The sequence below is a fragment of the Fringilla coelebs genome (genome assembly GCF_963513975.1).
Source record: "Fringilla coelebs genome assembly, chromosome: 3".
NCBI lineage: Eukaryota > Metazoa > Chordata > Aves > Passeriformes > Fringillidae > Fringilla > Fringilla coelebs.
In genome coordinates, this window is record NC_140030.1 from 38425026 (window position 1) to 38445516 (window position 20491).

Sequence of the window (20491 nt, forward strand, 5' to 3'; positions counted from 1 at the left end):
CCTGGAACTTGAAGTACACTCTTCTGGTAGAACGAAAACATTGCAGCTCAAAGGTGCCCCAAAAGAGAAATAAAATACAACTGAGGAAATGTTAAAGCAACACAATTGTGCTTCTTCACCTGTGCAAGATATGCTCTGACTTCCTGGAAAAAAGTAATTATTTATCTATTGGACTGATAAATGCAAAACTTGGCTACATGCATTGTCATCAAAAACAGCCTACCATGAAACAGAGCTGGTTATTACAGCAACCCAGAGGGAGCTGCTTCTTCTGGATTGGGGTTTTGTTGTGGTTGAGCTTGTGTGTGGAGGTGTTTTTGTGGTTTGTTTTGTTTGAGTCCTTTTTATACCTGGTCTGTACTTTAAGGTCCACGACCTTGCCAAGTTTCTGACCAACTTGCATTTATGGAGAAGTAGGACTGAGTATTCAAAAAAAGATTGAAAATTTTTGGAAAGAAGTAAATAATAATATGTTGAATGAAGTTCAGAATATCAGGATTCACAAAATCATTCTTCTGATATTTTTCTGCCTCACCAATTGTAATAAAATGTTTATGTTTTATTGTTTTATTTCAGTAGCTATCAATCAGGCCTCTAATTGTGTTTTGATTTGGATAATTTCTATTTATAGTGTTGATATGTGTGATTTGTTTCATATTATTTCATATTTTATAATCCAAGCCTGATAGAACATTTACTGACTTGAACATTCCGCTTTTTAATTTAAAAAAAAAAGGCTGATGGTACATTTTTGGGTTTTCAGATATGCTCAGTATTTAATTAGTTTTCAATTTCCTTGGGTCAGAGGTTTAAGCTACATTTGCTTACATGAAGGAGACAGTTGTAGTCTTTTTCCATTTACCACTTAGTTGCCTGCTCTGGTAGAATTGTTTTCTATTCCATTTTGTAAAACATATAATTGTCAGAAGTTTAACAATGATTCTAAGCATTTCTAGTTCTTCAGCTGGGTCTGAATTGGCCACTACCCTTTCCCTTTCCTGGTCCAAACCTATCATGACACAGCAAAAATATTTTTCCCCTGAGCATTTGTGTGTATCTTCCTGAAGCTTGTTAAAACTTTGAACCTGTGCTTTAAATTTCTATTTTCAAGCGCCCAAAGTCAATTCTCTGAAAGTTCCGCCTTATCATTCAGCTCTTTAGATAATGGGATTTCAAACCCAAACTTCTACTACATCCAAACCTGTTGACATTGTTTACTTTCTGTATCAAAAGCCTCAGAGAGAGACACTCAGACACAGAGTGTGACATGGGGCATCATTTGGGGCTTCTAAAATTCAATGTATTTATATTATGAGTCTAAACTATCAGCTGAAATCAAATCTTCAGAGTCAACAACATTTAGAGAACAGAAACACATATTTCTACTATTTTAAAAGTTTAGGTTATCTTCCTGTCCTCTGCCTTCCTCTCTGGAAATGCATGGGGCTCACTTGTGGACCCTATGTAATGTCTGCCCGATCTACACAGACAGTTCAGGTGCTCTGGGGTGTTTCACAGGCCAGTAAACATCATTACCTAGATAAATCAACTGAACACATACTGGTTAGCCTAAACTTCATTATATACAGGGCATTAAAAGTCAATATATCTAATGTCAAATCCTATCAAAAGTGTAAAAATGAAGTTCCTGATAGTGACTGTTTGCATGAAAGAGGCGGATGATATCTTCACTAAATTTCCGTCCTTTAACTTGGTTTTCAACTAGTTCTGATGAAATGAGGATTTCATGTGATATATGAAGAGAATGAACCTCATCCACATCACTGAACAGCCTTTCTACAAAAGCATACAAAATTTAATAAACCACAATTTAAACTTAGGAATTATAGTTTACCAGTCATTCAATTAGTATGTCTTTAAGTATTGATGGCATTAATGCTGTTTACTATTAATTTGATATTTTAATGCTATTTTATATTTAATACTCCTTATTAATAGCTAATACTGATACAGTCATCTAAGAGAAAAAACTCAAATTGTAATGTAAATTTTTTCACATGAGATGGAAACCAAAGACACACATACACACACACACACCCACACACACAAAGTTTTATGCTGAGATACAAAACAAAGGTCTGATGATATTAAATTTAGGACTGCATTGGGCAATAACTCTTTTCTCTCCAGAAATTTGCATAATTTTTCCAATGAATTTACATTACTGTTGACCTTCATTAGAACTTTTCCATACTTTAATTAAAAATATGCATTTTTGCTTTTCAGTGTTTCTTTTAGATTTAGCACAATCTTATGGTTCTCCTTTAATAGCAAAGGTAATTTTATCTTGTGTACAAGATTTTGAAGCAATTTTAGCATTAAGTGCTACTGAAACATATGTCCCAATGTTTATCTTGTCTTATGCAACATCAGTTTTATATAAAGCATGCTTTCCTGAAGCTGTTAATCTTACAAGACACTGCTTATTTTACAATATTTTTTTACTCCAAAATTTTGGGAGTGGGAAACCAGTTTAACGCGAATCTCCCTAATGACTGGGAAAAATTGTTACTTTGCTGCTTGGCAAACAATTAAGCTGACACTTTAGGATCAAACCAGAACAAGAGGTTTTCTCTCTAAGTCCCCATTAATGGTAAGGGGTCGGTTGAAAGCAAGAACTCTGTTCCCAGCCCAAGCCAAAAATAAGTGACTTGTGTTATAGAACTGGTGGGAATGTTACCTCCCCTGCATCACTGAATGAGACAAGGCTGCAGACTGTCCATTACAATTCTTTTCCAGCAATTTGAATAATTTCCTATGATAATAAAACAAGAATGATAAAGAACTCACATATTTATTTCCCATGGCTGAACTGCATTTATGTTTTTGTTTCATTTTTTACTTGTAATACAAAAATTTGTTAGACAAAATCCTTCATTTTCTAGTCATTGGTAATTAATGCTGCAATGGCACAACTTTTTAAGCAGGTACAGAAAAACATGTCAATATCATGCCAGGTTTTCATTTAAACCAGACTAGGACTACCATACAGGTGGTTTTATTCTTGCTGTTGAGTATTTTAACTGTCAGTACTACTCTGTATGAAGCGATCCAATTTTGGAGATTCTAAAAGGCAAGGTTATAAACTTAAATTAGCAATTAATATGCCATTTATACTGTGTTGCCATTAAATCTGATACAGAGTTCTAAAACTGTAAACTCATCTTTTAAGTACATTTTAGCAAATAAGGAAATCAGAATTGTTTTTTCAAAGTTCAAACCATAACCCCACCATCTCTAATGATTTATACATTCAAAGAGAGGCTATGCACTTCCCTAATAGTCTATAGTTAGTCAATATCTGTAAATTTAGTTCAGCTAAAAGATTTTAAAAGACTTGGGCATATTAATCAAAAGATAAAACTAACCAGACTAATTTTTGGTTTGTGGGATTGTCTTTTAAAAAGTTGTAGTCGTGTAAAAGAAAAAAGAAATATTTTCATTCTGGTTTGTCTCAAATTTCAAATACCATTAGATTAACATTTGGAATAGTTCTTCTCATTTTCTCATATCTGAATACTGAACAAATCCCAGAGACAGCTTTGCCATTACAATGTGGACAGTGTTTATTTTATATTTATATATATATATATATATATATATATATATATATATATATATATATATATATATATATATATATTGATAGTAATAATTAATCATAATATTGAGCATCTATGGAAGATTCCAAAGGAATCTAAAAAGCCCAATGAATAATGGCTGCATCTTTTTTATATGGGAATTGGAGACACAGAGGGTAATAGAATTTGTCCAGAATCTCACAGTAAATCAGTAACAGCGTGATAACTAGAACAGAGATTTCTTGAGTCACATCTCTGCTTTTACCAGAAAATGATCCTAACCATGTGAACAAGGAGTTTGAAACACACACATTTAAAAGAAATATTTTCTGCAAGCAGAATGCTTCATTTAAATTTATGGAATTTTGGAAAAATTAGTCTTTTCAGTGGGTAGATTCACTGTAAAAAAAATGGGACCAAAGGTAGGGAAAGAGTTTTTTTATTTTTAGAGATTTATTTCTCATTAATGAATATTATAGAGGTTTGAAACAAAAAAGGCCTATCTTTAGCCTTTAACTAGTAGCTAGTTTAGACTATACAACAAGTGAAATCAGGTGCATGACTAAATATATGGCAAGGTAAATTTATTTGGAGGTAAGGTAAGATAAGAACTTCTGGAAGATTATATTTGAAATTACAATTGTATTGTTTTAAAAAAATATTATATCCACTCATTGCCTCAAACCCCAAGCAGCAATGAATCTATTTCCCTCTTCACTGGAGACCCATTTTATAAGAAATATAGTGGCAGAAACATCTCTCAATTTTTCTTCAGAATTGGTCCTTTGGGAAACAGAATTAAGTACATGAAATTTTGTTGTTGATTTACTTCTAGAATTTCCTATGTAGCTTTCCCGTGGAGAGAGATACTGACCCAAACTGAAAATTCCATTGTTCTATGATTAAATTTCGTTTTTAAAAAATATTTTCTCACATAAATATTTGTCATTTTTTCTTGGACACAGAGCTTTTTGGAACAAGCATATTACTAATGGATTGTTAAGCAGAGGGAAAGTTTTTGCTGAATTCAGTGGGCTTTTAAAGGCACAGGAACAATATTTATTGTTGCACAACCATTTTGGTGCTGCTTTCACCCCCTCTCCTTGTTCCATTGTAATCCTCTGTGTTCCCTTACACACAGAACATTTTTATGATGTTTATTTAATAAAGGTAGGTGTAAGCTTTTCCCTTTATATTTATCTGTTTAAACTAGATTTCCATCTTCCTTGACCTTCCAAGAGCTTATCTAAAAAAAGAAAAAAAAAATAAGATGTCTGGTTTGAATAATAAAATTTAAGAAGTGGAAATAAATCTGTTTTGTAATTTTTAATTAAGCAAGAAATGGTCTGTCATTTTTTGTTTTGAATATTTCTTCAGATCTCAGTGCTGTTGATTTACCCTGCACTTGGCTTTTTTGCAATTCAGGAAAAGTCATTTCAGAGAACCAACTGGTATAAGAAGGAACATTTTGTTCTTGTACATGTAAAGCAGCACTGAACTTAAGATGCCTTATCTGACTCAGTCCATGGCTGCACTTGAACCATAATTAATAGTTAATGAAATCAGTGAAATGAGGAAATGTAATTGCAGTCTTCTAATTTATGTAGAAGACGCAGCTTCTGTGCTAAATATTCAAAAGTTCCTAAACATAATGGGGTCCTATGGGTAGAGTTGGATGTGTTGTTCCAGCTGGTGCTGATCTAGGTGAAGAAGTGACCACAGCCTACTGACAGCTCCTCATCACCATCCCACACACTTGCTGCCTGCTGCAGACTGACAATTGCACCCCCTGAAAGTATAACTGCAGAGATAGCTGCTTCCCACACGGTTTGCCTTTAGCAGTGTCATTTGTTTGCTTGTCGCTAATTTTTGTAACAACCAAGGGTGAAGATGAACATATTAGGATGTGTCTTAAGACCTTGTTTGAATGGTAATGTATTCTTTTTACTAGTTTATTTGAGGTCTGCTGAGTTAATTTAGTACACAATACTGTACAGGCTTGTTTTTTTCTAATCTGAACCTTTGAAGTATGGACTGAATGGCTTTATATCAAAGGCAGACCGAGGGGACTCATGTAAATGTAAAAAAATCAGATGGGCTGTTGGATCAATAGATCACACACTTGGCTAAAAATACTGATCCAACATTATTTTAAAATAGATGAATGGGCTTCTCTCAAAGGCAGTTGATTGCATTCCAAAATATAAGGCATTATTATTGTTTGGAGGTTAGGTGACATGCATTCCACCATTAAGGTGCTGAAGCCTAACAAGTCACCAATCTTTCTGGGGAGGCTTTCAACAAGACAGAACTTGAATGGTCTTCCTGAAAATAGAGGAAACTTTTAAAAGGACCTTTATACCACAAACCTAAAGTTGAAGTACCTTCCAGACATTTAAACTGAGTGAGCTGGATCTCACTCATAAAATTTACTACTAGATGCTCATTTAAATAATATGTTACATATACCTGTTGACAGTACAGACAGTATAGACAAGGTATCCCTCAGAATGTTATGCAAAAATCCTGAATATTCACTATCCAACTATGTAAAAATGCTGATATGAAGTTGTAACTTAATGTTAGCACTTCTGCCCCTTAGGCAGATCAGGTTGTAAAACCAGAAATCCTTTCCTGCAGGAAATCACCAAACTCTTAATTTTTTTAAATTAGCACAAGAAGGACTCACATAGTTTAACTAGACTACGATGTTGTGTTTCTCACAATTTTTTTAATAGTGAGGTGTAGAGGAGTCATCCAGAATAATGCATTTACCCTCCTCTCTTCAATGCAACAGTCTTTTTGCAAGTCTCTTTGCAAGGCAGAATCTTTTCTTAGCAGTGGAAACTGGTGAGTTCTTTAATGGCTCAGACATTCACAAAGAATGCAAATGAAGTATTTGCATAAAGTCACATGGAAAAATAAAAAAAGGAATACAAAATATAAAAGTGGAGGGAAAGTTGCTAGGTCAATGGATGATTTTGGGAATCTAATTTAAAGAACTTAGCAAAGTGAAGGGCGTGGTGTGCTCTGGTTGCTCTTCATAAATGTAGAGGGATAAACACAGCAGAGGGAAAACAAAAGAAAACAAAAGTTCCTGATTGAGCCAGTTTAAAAATGTGGTGATTAGAGAACCTCCTTCAAGACAGATGTTAAATAAGTCATAGGACATCAGCTTCCAGGAGTCAGAAGGTAAAGAGTTTTCTGAAGCTACCTGGACATTCATATTAAATTATGTGTCTGCACACAACTAGAAGCAAGCAAAAACTACACATCACTGATGAGAGACAAAACAGCAGAGATACTTTCCAAGGAAACTGTCCAAATTAAATATACTTGTAATTGACCTGGGCCTTTTTGCCCCATTTTGATACTAAGGGGATATGTGTTCATGCTAAAGGAAGTTGACTAGCTTCCCAGTCATGGCCCTTCTCAGTTTGGGCCAAGAGCTGGAGGAAGCTGTTTATGGAGGAAGTTAAAATTGTTCCTTCTCAGGAGGAGAAACACTTGAAGAATCAGTCATGCCGTTGCAACAACATTGTTTTGCAGGCCCTGATTATTCAGATAAAATTCAGATATAATTATTCAGATAATTTAGATGATATGATGACAGCCTGATATAGACAGATGTAGTGAAAACATTGTGCTCTTATCAAAATATTTGTGTAAGACGTTTTATTTTTCACATGAAAATTATACTAAAATATAAAAATATTGCCTTTGTCAGTAGTGAGATATTCACTTGCCAAGGCTAAAAGCTGAAATGGAAATTATGTGAGAATGCAGCACTTTCTCATAGTGAAATGTGGTGTCATTTCAGAATACCCTTATGACCTTTGAAACATTAGATATTTTTTGCACTGATTTGACCGGTAAAGTTTAATTTATATAGAACACACCTTTATTTCACTCCACCATTCACATCTCCTGGAACTAGACTATACCTTTGCAAATAAAGTGCAGATGTTTAAGGAAAGCCAGGCTGTTTTCCTTATACATTTCTCTACAGTATGCAAACCACAATTATCATTCTGCTTAGCTGACCTTAGTATCTGCAGGGTCATTCTAAAATTACCCTCTTCTAACCTGTTCTCTAGAGGTTGATGGAACCTTTTTTTACCTTTTCTTTTTTCATGCCTGGGGCACTTGCTGGTTTTTCATATTATCTTTGCTCACCTGCTGTGAAAAGTCTAAGCAAAACTGTTTAAAAAATACGATTCTCATTTTTGGTGTTATGCATGATATCAAAGTCAAACCTTGGATGACCTCAACCTAAGTCCCATGACTTCCCTTTCCTGGGTGGTTCATTAGTGGAATCACTGGCCATGAGCTCTCCCTCTCCCTCAGGTGATTACCCACCTTTGTCCCTACTTTCAGCAAGTCTTTCTGAAAGTAGATTTTTTTCTGTAGGTAGAGCAATTCAAACTTGACAGTGTCTTTAAGCACACTCAAAAAGAGAAGCTGATATTAACTACAATTTCTGACTAATTGGGAAGATGGATTTATGTTATGAAGCATGTCTCAGACAGACAGACCTCTGACTGTTAAAATGTCTCAATTCTTGTCAGTTTTTGAACCTTTCTTGCAGTAACAAGCTTGCCGTATTTTGATAAGTTGCTCAGTTTGTCCACATAGAATGACAGTTCCCTCACAAAATCCACTCTAAGTGCAAATAAAAGACTCAGAGGAACTGGAGTTTCTAAGATGGAGGGCAACCAGGACCTGTAATTTTTTGTAAAGAATTATAATCTTGAATTTTGACACTTGAAAAAGGGACATTTCCTTGAGGTTTCTTAGAATTATAATCTTGAATTTTGTCACTTGAAAAAGGGACATTTCCTTGAGGTTTCTTAGAGATTTCCTTTTCTTAGCATTTAATTTGTCAATGCTCCAAGAAAGCTGAGCCCCTTGTGCATGAGTAGTCTGTGAGCATCCCGTTAGGGAGACCCTTCCCTGAGCAGTTCTCCTAGACTGGGACCTGGTTTGACTGACTTATCAGGGACATACCAACAGCAAAAGGGAGACCCCTCAGTGGGTCTTCCTCTTTATTTGAGGATGCTCCCTGCTACCAGTGACTGCCAGCATCCACAAAGGCCTCACACTAACAGATTACATCATTACACTCTTTATTCATATAAAATTGTGAGAGGTGAAGGTTCAAGTGTTTTATTGCAGAAACATTCAAAGAAAAATACAGACAAGCTCTAACCCCCATAAAAAATATTCAGCATGGATAGATTGTGGTTCTTACCCAACAGGTGTCCCTACAGGACAGGTTCAGCATGATCCCAGCAGTTACAGTGGAGTTTTCTCTAACTTTTCTCCCATTCTTGAATTTTATACAATTTCTTTATGGTCACTTGGAACTTGGGCAACTCTCATCAACATCATGGTGTAAAATTCTCTTGTTTCACTTTTAAGGATACAATCAAAAAAAAATTACCTCGTGCGTGGTGGTATCTTGTAGTCAGGTAACTTTGGGATGGAGGTGTGGGTTAGCATTACAATTAGGCTGTAATGAACCAGGTTAATAGGAGAATGATTTCACCCCAGCTGCTGGCTCAGCAGCAGGACATATTCCCCTCTCCCCTGCCTGACAGGTGTTATGCAGTTTCTCAGCTGCAAAGTTCCATTGAGTTCCCTCCCTGCAAGGATTTCCACAGAGCCTGTGCTCCATGCCCCTTAGCAGGTCCTGTGTCTGTCCCATGGAATGGGCTTCAAGAATGGAATAGATTTCTACATTCCACCCAGAGAATAGCAACTGTATTTTACCCTATAATTTCCATACCATTATAAACCCTGTTAGGATGTGAATAAAACTTCTCAGTTTCCTCTGATTTTATCCTCATGTATCTTTTTTTTTTCTCCAATTAGAACAGAATGGATTAAAATCTTTTTATATATGACCCCTTTAATATCAGTGGAGTTGCACCTCTAATAAGATTATATGAGGAAAGCAGTTTGCCTTGTTTTTTACACAAGTGGTGTACATTTCCTCAGTTGCAGCTGAATTAAAATCATTGAATTTTCAACAGAATAACCAAGAATCAGATTTTCATTCAATGTCATGCTGCACCTTAGCCACTTAGGAATTTGTGATGCCTTTGTAAACCTGTTAAACTTGCAGAAAACCAACATTAATCATTTTGACTTTTACATGCCCTGTATAGTTGAATAGGAACTACCTATATGATATTTTAGGGATCCTGTCACAGATTCTATGATTGCTCATAAATTTTTGCCCTCATGGACAATAGATCTCAAAGATATCTGAAATCAGAAATGAGCTGCAAATGCAATATCCTCTAAGTTCATGTTTCATGAGGAAAATCCTGGTAGAAAGAACTATTACATTATTTCCTGGATATTATTACTGAAAAAGTAATCTAAAACAAGTTCAGTTGCTTGCTGAGAAGGGTGGTAGCCATGCCACAGTTATTTAAAAACTTGTCTTCACTCTGCTGCCCAGTAAATCAAGCAGTGGTAAGTAATCTAAAAAGGAAAACAAACACTTTACCCATGCACACTGAAAGTGCAGTGTAAGCACCAAGCTGGTAAATTCTAGTGTCATTAATCTTTTTCTACAGGGTTCCCTGTCACCGTCTCTGTGTTGGGTACACATACTCAAGCCTGCATTGAGAATGAAGAGCCACTTTGTACTGTTTTGAAATTTGTCTAGCTTAATGCATGTAAAAATCCTCTTTTTTTAAACGCTGGAAAAAAATCAAAACAACTGAATCATAATAGATCACACACTGAACTAGAAAAATGTTTTTCATCCCTCCACCAACCAAAGTATTGAAATTCCTTTTCTGTCTACTTCAGAAATATGCACTATGACTTTATACAAACTTACATTACAGTTTGGCAAGTCTTCAAGTGAAACTTTATGAAAACAGAGGTACATCTGTTTCATTTCTATTTACTGTATGAGTACTTCAGTGCATACCCTTAGGTCCAAAACTCTTCTTTCCATTGCTGCTACCTAAAAGTAATACCAATTGAAGTGCTTAATATGCAGCCTTTTACTAGCTAAATGACATGCAAATAGTGTAATTATACATTAATTACAAAATTAAGCCTTTTCCTCAGCCCTCCATCAGTCTCTTCCATTCTCTCCAAGCGTAGCCCAATTTGCTCTCCCCAGCAGAAAGGAAATATAAATATAACAGAAAAAAACCCCAGCATAATATGTGTTAAAATCCTAGAATCATACCACCTGGTGGATTGTCTGTGTAGAGTACCAGATTTCTTCTTTTGTAATGTGCTGTCAGAGCTAACAACATTTTAAAAAATTTAATTGAAGACAGATGAATCACAAGATATAAATTAGGTTGTGCTTATTGTTGGACAGGTAACCTGGGAAGCACTGAGTCTTGAAGAAGAGACCATCATTATTATTCTTATATAATAAAAAAGTGTGCATTAAAAACTTAAAAGCTGAGTAACCAGACTTTAGAAAAATGAAAGAAATCAAATCCTGCTAAACTAAGGTCATTCAGACATTAGAAAATATAGAGGGGTTTTTCCTTTCTCAAGCTAATTACAAACATAGCATCAAGTCTGTCCATTACTGCAAAAACACTTTGTCCTGAAAACAGAAAAATGTGTTGGCAGTGGGTAAGTTCAGAAATTCTGAGGTTGTAGGGAGGCAGTCCATCTGTCCACAACGTATCACCAGAGACATCACTGAGTATGACTGAACAAAATCAAGTTGGTAAAAGACATTCTCTAGGAAAAACTTGAGATTTTGAGAAGTCACATTTGATGCTTCAAACTCTGGAAAGAGAAACAAAGAAATAAATAAAAGCTTAACATTTTACATGATGGGCATTTCGCGCACGTGTGAGTGTGTGTGTGAGAGAGTGTGTGTGTGAAAATGCTTACCCGGGCTAAAGATAAATCAAAATTAAGACAGACACTGAATACAAAGACAACATAATAATTTATTTCTTTCAGTACATCCTATTAAGTGTAAGGATTCTGAACTGCAGAGAATATTAACACGGTCAACAACACCATGGCCTTTCAGTTTTTGGCAAATGATTCTTGTCTAATTTGAATTTGTACCATGAAACATTTCTTTATAAATACATATGAATGATTACATTTGGGTTCTTCATGACAATGTGACAAATATTCTTAACTTTTGAACTTTTAAAAATATAATCAGCTTGTACCCTGTTGGAGGCTATACTCTTTTTTATATTTTTAATTAAGATATCTTAAATTAATAGAAAGAGAAAGGGAATATGGTTGGAATATTATATAGCAGTTAACCAAGTAAAAAAGAGAAGGCTGACAAGAAATACCAAATGAAAACTTCAGTTTGCCAGAGTTGCCAAACTGCCTAAATAATTCTCATCAAAATAGACATAATACATTAGCTTTTTAAATTTTATTTTGTTTAAAAGTAATGAAATATTACTGCAGTAACAATGGAAAGAAACAAAAAATTCAAACTATCATCATATAATTCAAATGAGACATGTGTCAATTTCCTACAGTTTTATTTTCATTAAAAATAATTATTAACTATATGGTGATGCTTCACACATACATATCCTAGCAAAATTCTTCTTTTATTTATATGGAAATATGACACAGCTTCATGGAAATTCAAAACAGGTCTTCATTAAAAATATCAAGAGTTTGTAGAGTTAAATGATAATAATGACATTTCTTTGTAACCATCATGAAAACTTAAATATAGTTAATGGGACTAAGCTAGACATAGTCTGAAGTAAAACTCACAACACAGGGAATATCTTACACAGGTCAGAACACTGAATCAAGAAGGCCAAAGAAGAATTTTTTATTTTTTTTTACTATTATATTTTAAAATGGAATTTAAAATTAAAATGTATTCCTTTTTTAAACTGAATTTTAAAAGTGATTTCTGCGCAGTGTAATCTTCAGTGTCTCAACATGGTTAACGAGGGAGAATAAAATTAACTGAGTAGACTGCACGCCATAAAATATATTGTCAGGGAATAAGGGCAGATATATATATGGTTGGATGAAAGACAGTATTTCAAAATGTCATTCTTGACAAAAACCTGTTGAAATATTTGCAGTTAGAGAAATGCTTCAATTAAGGTAAGTTAGAATGGTTCATCATGCTTTATGGCATCTTTTTGCTGAACATAATTCCAAAGAATGGAGAAATTTTTTTTATTTTATTATTATTACATTGCTTTTTTCTTCAAAAGTGGTCTTATAGCATGAAAGAATGTTAAATTAATGGCTTAATGGCTTGGATCATAGCCTGTATCACACCATTGGTGGAGCTTGGTACCAAAGCCTAAGTGCATGGTCAAAACCAGTTCAGCCAAAGAGCAGGGTGTGTTTTGACTGCATGCTTGACTTTTAGCCAGGTGCAAAATCTGCTCACAGGTTTACATATGCTTTGGTCCTATTCTAATGCATGGCAAACGGGTTTATTTGCCTGTGTGTATTGTCCTGTCCTCCTGTGTGTGGAGGAGGAGCTGGTTCACTGCTGAATTGCTGTGCAGTTACAGCCTGGCCTCTACCAGAAGATTTATACAGAAATTTCTGTTCCCTTGCAACATGAAAAAAGATGGCACATTTGTTGTCCTGACACCTTTATTCTTCATATGCAAATCTGTAGACTATTTTTATTTTGCTCTGTGTTCAGATTTCCATAATGAGCCTGAATCAATTCATTTTGCGGGTAGTTCTAGTTCATGGTTTGAGCTCTTAGCTGTACTGCTGATGGAGTTTGCTCCTAAATTTACAAGAACTATGCATTAACATGAAAAGGAAAGGGTATTAGCTGACCTAGTGGGAGCCCAGTCTCAACCTGTAGACTTAACCAGGGCCTTTAATTTAGTTCCCTGAAAAATGAATCCAGTTTATGCACTCCATAAAGTGAACCAATGTATGGAAAGTGGAAATTTGTTTCAAAAGCACACTCCTGATGGGAAACACTTCATTAAATGTTGATATTTTAGCATGTTTGTGCATGAAATTGAACAAAAAAACTGGGAAACAGCAAATTAGGTAAGTTAAAATCAGCCAAAGTATTCCAATTAAAACACATATCTGAGTGCTGCCTGGAAATCATCTTTTATTTATTACAACTGTGACTCCACACTACTCTGCCCTGTGCACTCAGTCTTTGGATTTAATATAGAGAGAGTATATGGACTTTATTTTCTGAGTAATGTATGTAGTCTATATTTTTCATTATACAGATACTAAAATGATTAAATTAGCTCATTCAATATGGTAGCTTCTACAACTGATAAAATAGGTGTTAATAAATCAAGTCTAACTGTGTGTCATGCTGACAAATTCGACAAGAATTTTAAATTTTTACTGACTCAATAGAAAATGTTACTTCTTGCCTTTGTTTACATTCTGAAAGTCTTTTTAGTCGGAAAACAAACTTTTGTAAAATGCATTTAAAAATGTGCTTAAGAGCATTTTATGTTTATATTTTTAATTAGGCTTGATTTATTTCTCATTGATTTTTGTCATATTAACATGATAAACAGTGAAAACTGCTTGCATCTTCTTTCTTGAATAGGCAATAGGTTCAGTCAATAGGACCTGACTATTTTTTAATTATAGTAAAAAAAAGTCAAGTAAATGAGTTTGCTGGAAAATGTCAAGAAAAGTTAGGCATAGTTATACTTGTGCTTTCAAAGGACATGCTACCTAGGATTATGTTAAGTTTTTTCAGAACACTAACTAAAGCCTAAGATTGTCAAATAGACCTTTTTATTCACTGAAATAGGGCAGCTGGGTTAGGGAAAGCATCCCCTTTAACTGGCTGCCTGTTTTACTTCTGGACCCTTCTCATCAGCTATCCACTGACACTCTCATGCCACATCCCTGCAATTCAGTTATACCCCAATCAAATAAGTTGTGTGCCACTTGCTTTGATCTGCAAGTACTGCAGATGTTATTGATCTTTGTGCAAACTGAAATCTGTAGTGAATCCCACCCACAGTGTGGACAAACCAGTCCCAGTCTAGCAGGACACTGTGTGATTTTAGGATAAAATCCAGGTACACTTGGATGTGCAGAGGTGCAGCAGTGCTAAGTGCAACCCCAACAATTTGGAGAAATGTGCCTTTGACCTGGCTCTTCCCAGGGCATCCCAGGAGGGTGTCAGCCCCAGGGGCTGGGCATGACACTCATCAGGGCAAGACAGCTTTACATCTGTCTTGTGCCTATGGATTGCATGTGCCTATGGGAAATGCATATTAAACCTAAATATTGGATACCCCTGTAAATGTGGAACTGGGACAGGCTCACCTCTATTCCAGATTTGGCAACTCCTAACATTCATTATTAATTATTAAAATCGTGCATTTAATACATAAAACACTTTGAGTTGTCAAAAATATTATTCTAAAGAAGGCTCAAATTAAATTTGTCTGATTTATTATTACACTATTGATTTAATGGGATGTTTGCAATTTTACTTCCTAACCTAGGGACTGTAAGGTATTTTATCCAATACCACCAAAAAAGTATACCTTTTTGTTTCCTTATCAAAAAAATAAATTCCGAGCATCTTTAAGACTGGCAAAGTAGCATAAACATTGCTAATTATGATCAGCCTATGTACCCCTTAAAGAAATGAAATGTCTAGAAGTAATGAATGCTGTAAGGTCATTTTTACAGAGCGAATGATAGTATAGTTTGAGAAGACATTAAGTTTAAAATGGTGTTAGGGATTCTGGAAGATGAAAAGCTCAAGGTAAATCCCTCAATGTAAAGTGGCCATGAAAATAGTAAATAGTCTGTTCCTAGACTGCATTACACAAAAAAAGCTAACTCTAAATCAGCCTGAAAGCAGATAAGAAATTAGGACTCCCACATCTCAAACAAGTTTTTTAACTGCAAGTTTTTTTTAAAACAAGCCTCCTTGAATCTTTGTTATTGGAATTAAATTATTTTTGCAACAGAGTACCAATGATTGAAACTTCCAAGGACATGGAACTGAAAAGGAGTTTATCTGTATTTCCACACTACAGCAATGAATGTTTAAATATTCATAAACTGTAGAACAGTGTGAACAGAGAAAACATAGAACATCTCTTACATGCTCAGACTGCGTACCTTATAACTTCTGATAAGTGGGAGCTGTGGTTTCATTTATCCTCAGGCAGAAATGACACTGTGGCTAGCTGATAGCTTTTCTCCTAACATGCAGCTAAAAAAAGGGCATACCATTATGTACTGTCAAACTAATGCCTAATAAAGATGATATTTTTGCTTAAAATTCTTATCATGTTCTAATAGGTAAATTGCTATCGGACAACCAAATTACTTTTTTTCTAAATAAATTCAGAATGTTTTTGATCACCTCTACTCAGAAGGCAGTGTCATAATTTAGCAAAAGGGATACCACCACAGGAAAACTGTTCTTTTTCTCTAGAGATGTTATATGAATGCTCTGAGAGTGATTGGAAGACACATTTTGTTGTGAGAAACTTAGAGAAGCTCAATCTACTTACATCAGATAATAGTATGAGATGACTGACCCAGAAGAGTGATCTTTACACAATACATTTCACAGAATCACAGAATCTGCTGACTTGGAAGGAACCCACAAAAATCACTGAGTCCAGCTCCTGGCTCTGCACAGGACCAAGAGTCGCACTGTGTACCTTGGAACATTGTCCAAACACTTGAACTCTGTCAGGTTCAGTATTGTGACCATTTCCCTGGGCAGCCTGTTCCAGTGCCCAGCCACCCTCTGGGTGAAGAACCTTTTCCTAATACCCAGACTAAACCTCCCCTGACACAACTCCAGGCCATTCTCTTGAGTCCTGTCACTGGTCACCACAGAGAAGAGATCAGTGCCTGTCCCTCCTCTTCTCCTCATGAGGAAATTGCAGACCACAATGAGGTCACCCCTCATTTTCCTCTTCTCCAGGCTGAACAGACCAAGTGCCCTCAGCAGCTCCTCATACAGCTTCCCCTCAAGTCCCTTCACCATCTTTGCCACCCTACTTTGGAAACTCTCAAATAGTTTAATATCTTTCTTACACTGTGTTGCTCAAAACTGCGCACAGTATTCAAGGTGAGGCTGCATAGACCTCATAGGCTGAGGCTGCATAGTGAGGAGATAAGGAATTTTTTTTATCTGGAAAATGTATTGCCAGAATTCAATATGTGAAAAAAAGAAGTTAGAAAAATAAAAAATGGAAATGAATGGAAATGTGAAAAAAAATCACCATATGCCCTTCAGTGTTGTAGCAATTTGGAAAGCAGCTGACATGTACTCTATCACCTGAAGTCATTGTTGTTCTATTTCAGTGACAACTTACTGAACCTGGTACCAGCATTGCTTGGTAGAACCTTATATCCAGTACTATGCAGGAAGTCAGTTTTGATAAAAGCGTCAGGTTTTTAAGTTTCCTGGCCTTAAACCCTGAAATCTAAGCTAACTTCAAGTTGGCAAGGCATTATTATTCTTACAGGGCAGAGGAATATGATTCATATTTATTTGAAAGCTTTTCAGAGTTACATAATTTCTTTTTCTGTTAGGGCAAGTTAGTGTAATGTATCCTCCTTGCCTTATATGCAAATGATCATGATTGCTAGTGGTATTTGGGACCTAAACCAAAAATGGCCATGTTACCTAGGATGTGAAAAATAATGAAAGACACATTCTTTGTCCCAGAAGACTGAATGTCCCTGGGGTGAAGGAATTGCAATTCACTCAACTCACAGTCAATTTAATAAATAAAACTTAAGGAAATGGTTATCTATCTACCTGGGCAAAACAAAATAGCATTTACATGCTTTTAATCCTGGATGCCTCAGAGATCACTTTGTATGATATGTTTTGTGGTAGTCTAAACAGATACAAATTAAAGGCTCTTTAAGTATCACTCATGGGGTTCATAAATATCCTTTGTGGAAGTTAAAGTTGGCTTGTCACCTTCTGAACACGGACAAAGATATTACTTGTCGAGCAAAAAAGAAATCTTTTTTTGAGGATTAAGATGAGACATAGCCTGTCTGTTTTACTTGCTAGAATAGGCCCGTGCAATACATGCAACATATTTTGTTAACAGAAACATTTTTAACCAACAAGGCAGCTGCTGCTCAAAAATATTAAGCTTATGAATAAAAAAAGTATCAGTTTTCCATTACTGGATCACAGCTCAAAAGGCTGAAGATCTACATGTCTGGCTGTAATCTTGAGAGATGAATACACAATACCCTTTTATTTTAGAACACAGGATAATTCAGGGATTTTATTTTTCAGCCAAAACTGCATGTTCTCAGGAAGCCCTTTTTATACTTCTTTTCCCACTAAGATATCCTTCAGAAACAGATTCAATTGCTGGTTTATTTCAAAAAGCCATGAATATTTTTTGATAACTAAATGTTGACTCACAGCTGATGGAATCTCCAACTCAGCTAAATTGTATCCTATGCTATTTATTTATTAATCTTTCTTTTTTAATTATTAATGATCTTACAATTGCGCTAAGCAAAACAATTTAAAAAGTGATGGAAGACATATCATCAAAAGTATAAAAGAAAACAGCTCAGCAGGAGAGTGTGATGACAGATGAACATAAATTTTTTTGAATCAAAATCAAATCAAGTGGTAGCTATGCCAGTAACTACTACCAATATGCTGGGGCAGAAGAAAAGGAGGAAATACTGAATAACTCAGAAAACTTTTATTTTATATGAACACATCTAATGGACTATTAGAATATTTTTTTAAATTACAACCTGATTTTGACCTTATGAGACCACATTCTCAATGCTTCACATTCAATGCAGTTAATTAATTAACTTTAGTGAGTCAGTTGCATAGTAAATGAATACAGATTAGACATTTAAAAGGTATTCTTTAATGATACATTGTACAATGCAGAGTACATCTAGAGTTAGTGGAATGACCTACATAATTGAATAGAGATAGAATGAAGAGGTTTTGCATAGATAAATGACTCACAGTCTACAAAATTTATTATGAGTATGACAATTTTTAAATCTCCCTCCTTTAATGGTAAATTTTAAAATATTCATTATAAATGGCATATTTGTGTCTACAAAAATGTATAGGGTATTTTCATAATTTCACTATAGTCAAAAGATGTTAAATTAATATCTAATAATCCATAACATTTCCCCATTTATATGACAGAAAATCTCATTTCTGTTTGAGAAACCAAACTGCATAAAACAATTTAAATTAAGGCTTTTCCAAGATGTGTAATGTCAATGCCTTCAAAATATCCAACCATTCTCAGAAAAACTGTACTTCTACACCTTGGCTTTTTTGAGGTGTTTTACCATACAAATAAATACAGGGGAATAAACATTTGAGCCTCAGTGGACTGGTTATGCCATGTCTAACACAATGCAACCATGTAAAGGATGTCAGGAAGAGTAAAAGGAATCTCAAACTAGTCACATAATAGTTTCCAGAGATGACCTTTTCAGTGTTCAGTGCTATATATAACTGACACGCTAATGTTTGCATTTTTTTAAAAAGTGAGCACAGATCATAACCAATATTTTCATAATACATTTTAATCTTTGAAACCACAGTAGATGAATAATATTTTCCTCATCATATGTCATAGAAAATCACCACTTCAAGTTTGGGGTTTTTTTTAAATTATTTATATACGTGCATTAAACCAAAGGTGGCTAAGTAACAAAAACATTTTTATAGAAGAAGATATAATATAAACTTCTTCCTATACAATGTCACCAGTCTTTTAAACCAAACCTGAGATGCTTCAAAAAAGTTACTTGAATGTTGCACCCTCTTCCTTTTTCAGATCAAGAAATAGTCCACTGAAAAATATATATTTGCAGAGGAAAGAATAAGCTTTGAGTCTTTAATACATTTGATGTGCTCTAAGCATGGAGCTTTTTAATGTAGATATGCCAGTTGTCTCTTTTGGCATCTTTAAAAGAAACTGTATTGAAATTCTAACAGAAGCATGCTTTATTAAATGAGCATAGCTGACACCCTCAAGATTGAGTCCTTCTGTGGGAAAGTAACTACAAGACTTCCCAGCATATGGAAAGTGGACAGGGTTTAAATGTAACATAGTCATAGAGCTTCTGACCTATCACCTGCACAAGATTAACCACACGGGAACCTTTGACTTCAACACATCAGAAAGCCCAGTTTCCACAGAGATTGGTGCTTGATTGACTTCTTAACTGAATTAAACTTCAGCGAGAACTTGTATTTCCTGCAACCTCTTCTCACCACAATTCTTCCATCTTCTCCAAGACTTCTTGATAACATTCTTATAATTCTTAGCTTCCATCTGCATCAACAATCTTTGCAGTGAATAAAAAAGACAACGCTAGTTTTGGCTGGTGTTATGTGTCTTTACTGGACATTGTACCTTCTTTGCTGATGGGCTGAATGCACCCATGAGTTCTGAGACTCTGCAGCTCCAGGTTTGTTAAGCTGCATTTCTGTACCCTGTGAAGGCTTGACACCACATCAGTCCTTCAGTCACTTGAACAAAAATTATTAAGGAAAGCAGATGAAAAACAGTGGACTGCATATCTGTATAATCTATATTGCTTTTCAGTGAAAAAAGTAACATTTGAAATACTTAGAGGGTCCCAGTATTTTGAAAGGTAGTTAGCAACTAACCAGCTTAATCTGAGAACTGCAGTTCTACACAATATTATCTAAATTTTAAGCAAGTCTCCACTAGGTTCTTGTTTAGATCTGTCATTCAGCTGCTTCTAGAAATGTGCTATGTGGCTTTTATGGCTTTTAGTATATGAAATTTCTCACTGATGTTAGTACTGCTTCACCTGTAGTTACATCAGTAACTGTGGAAAAGATAATACTTGACAGTCCTCACTAGCATTTGACCTGTATACATACAGGTTTTACAGTA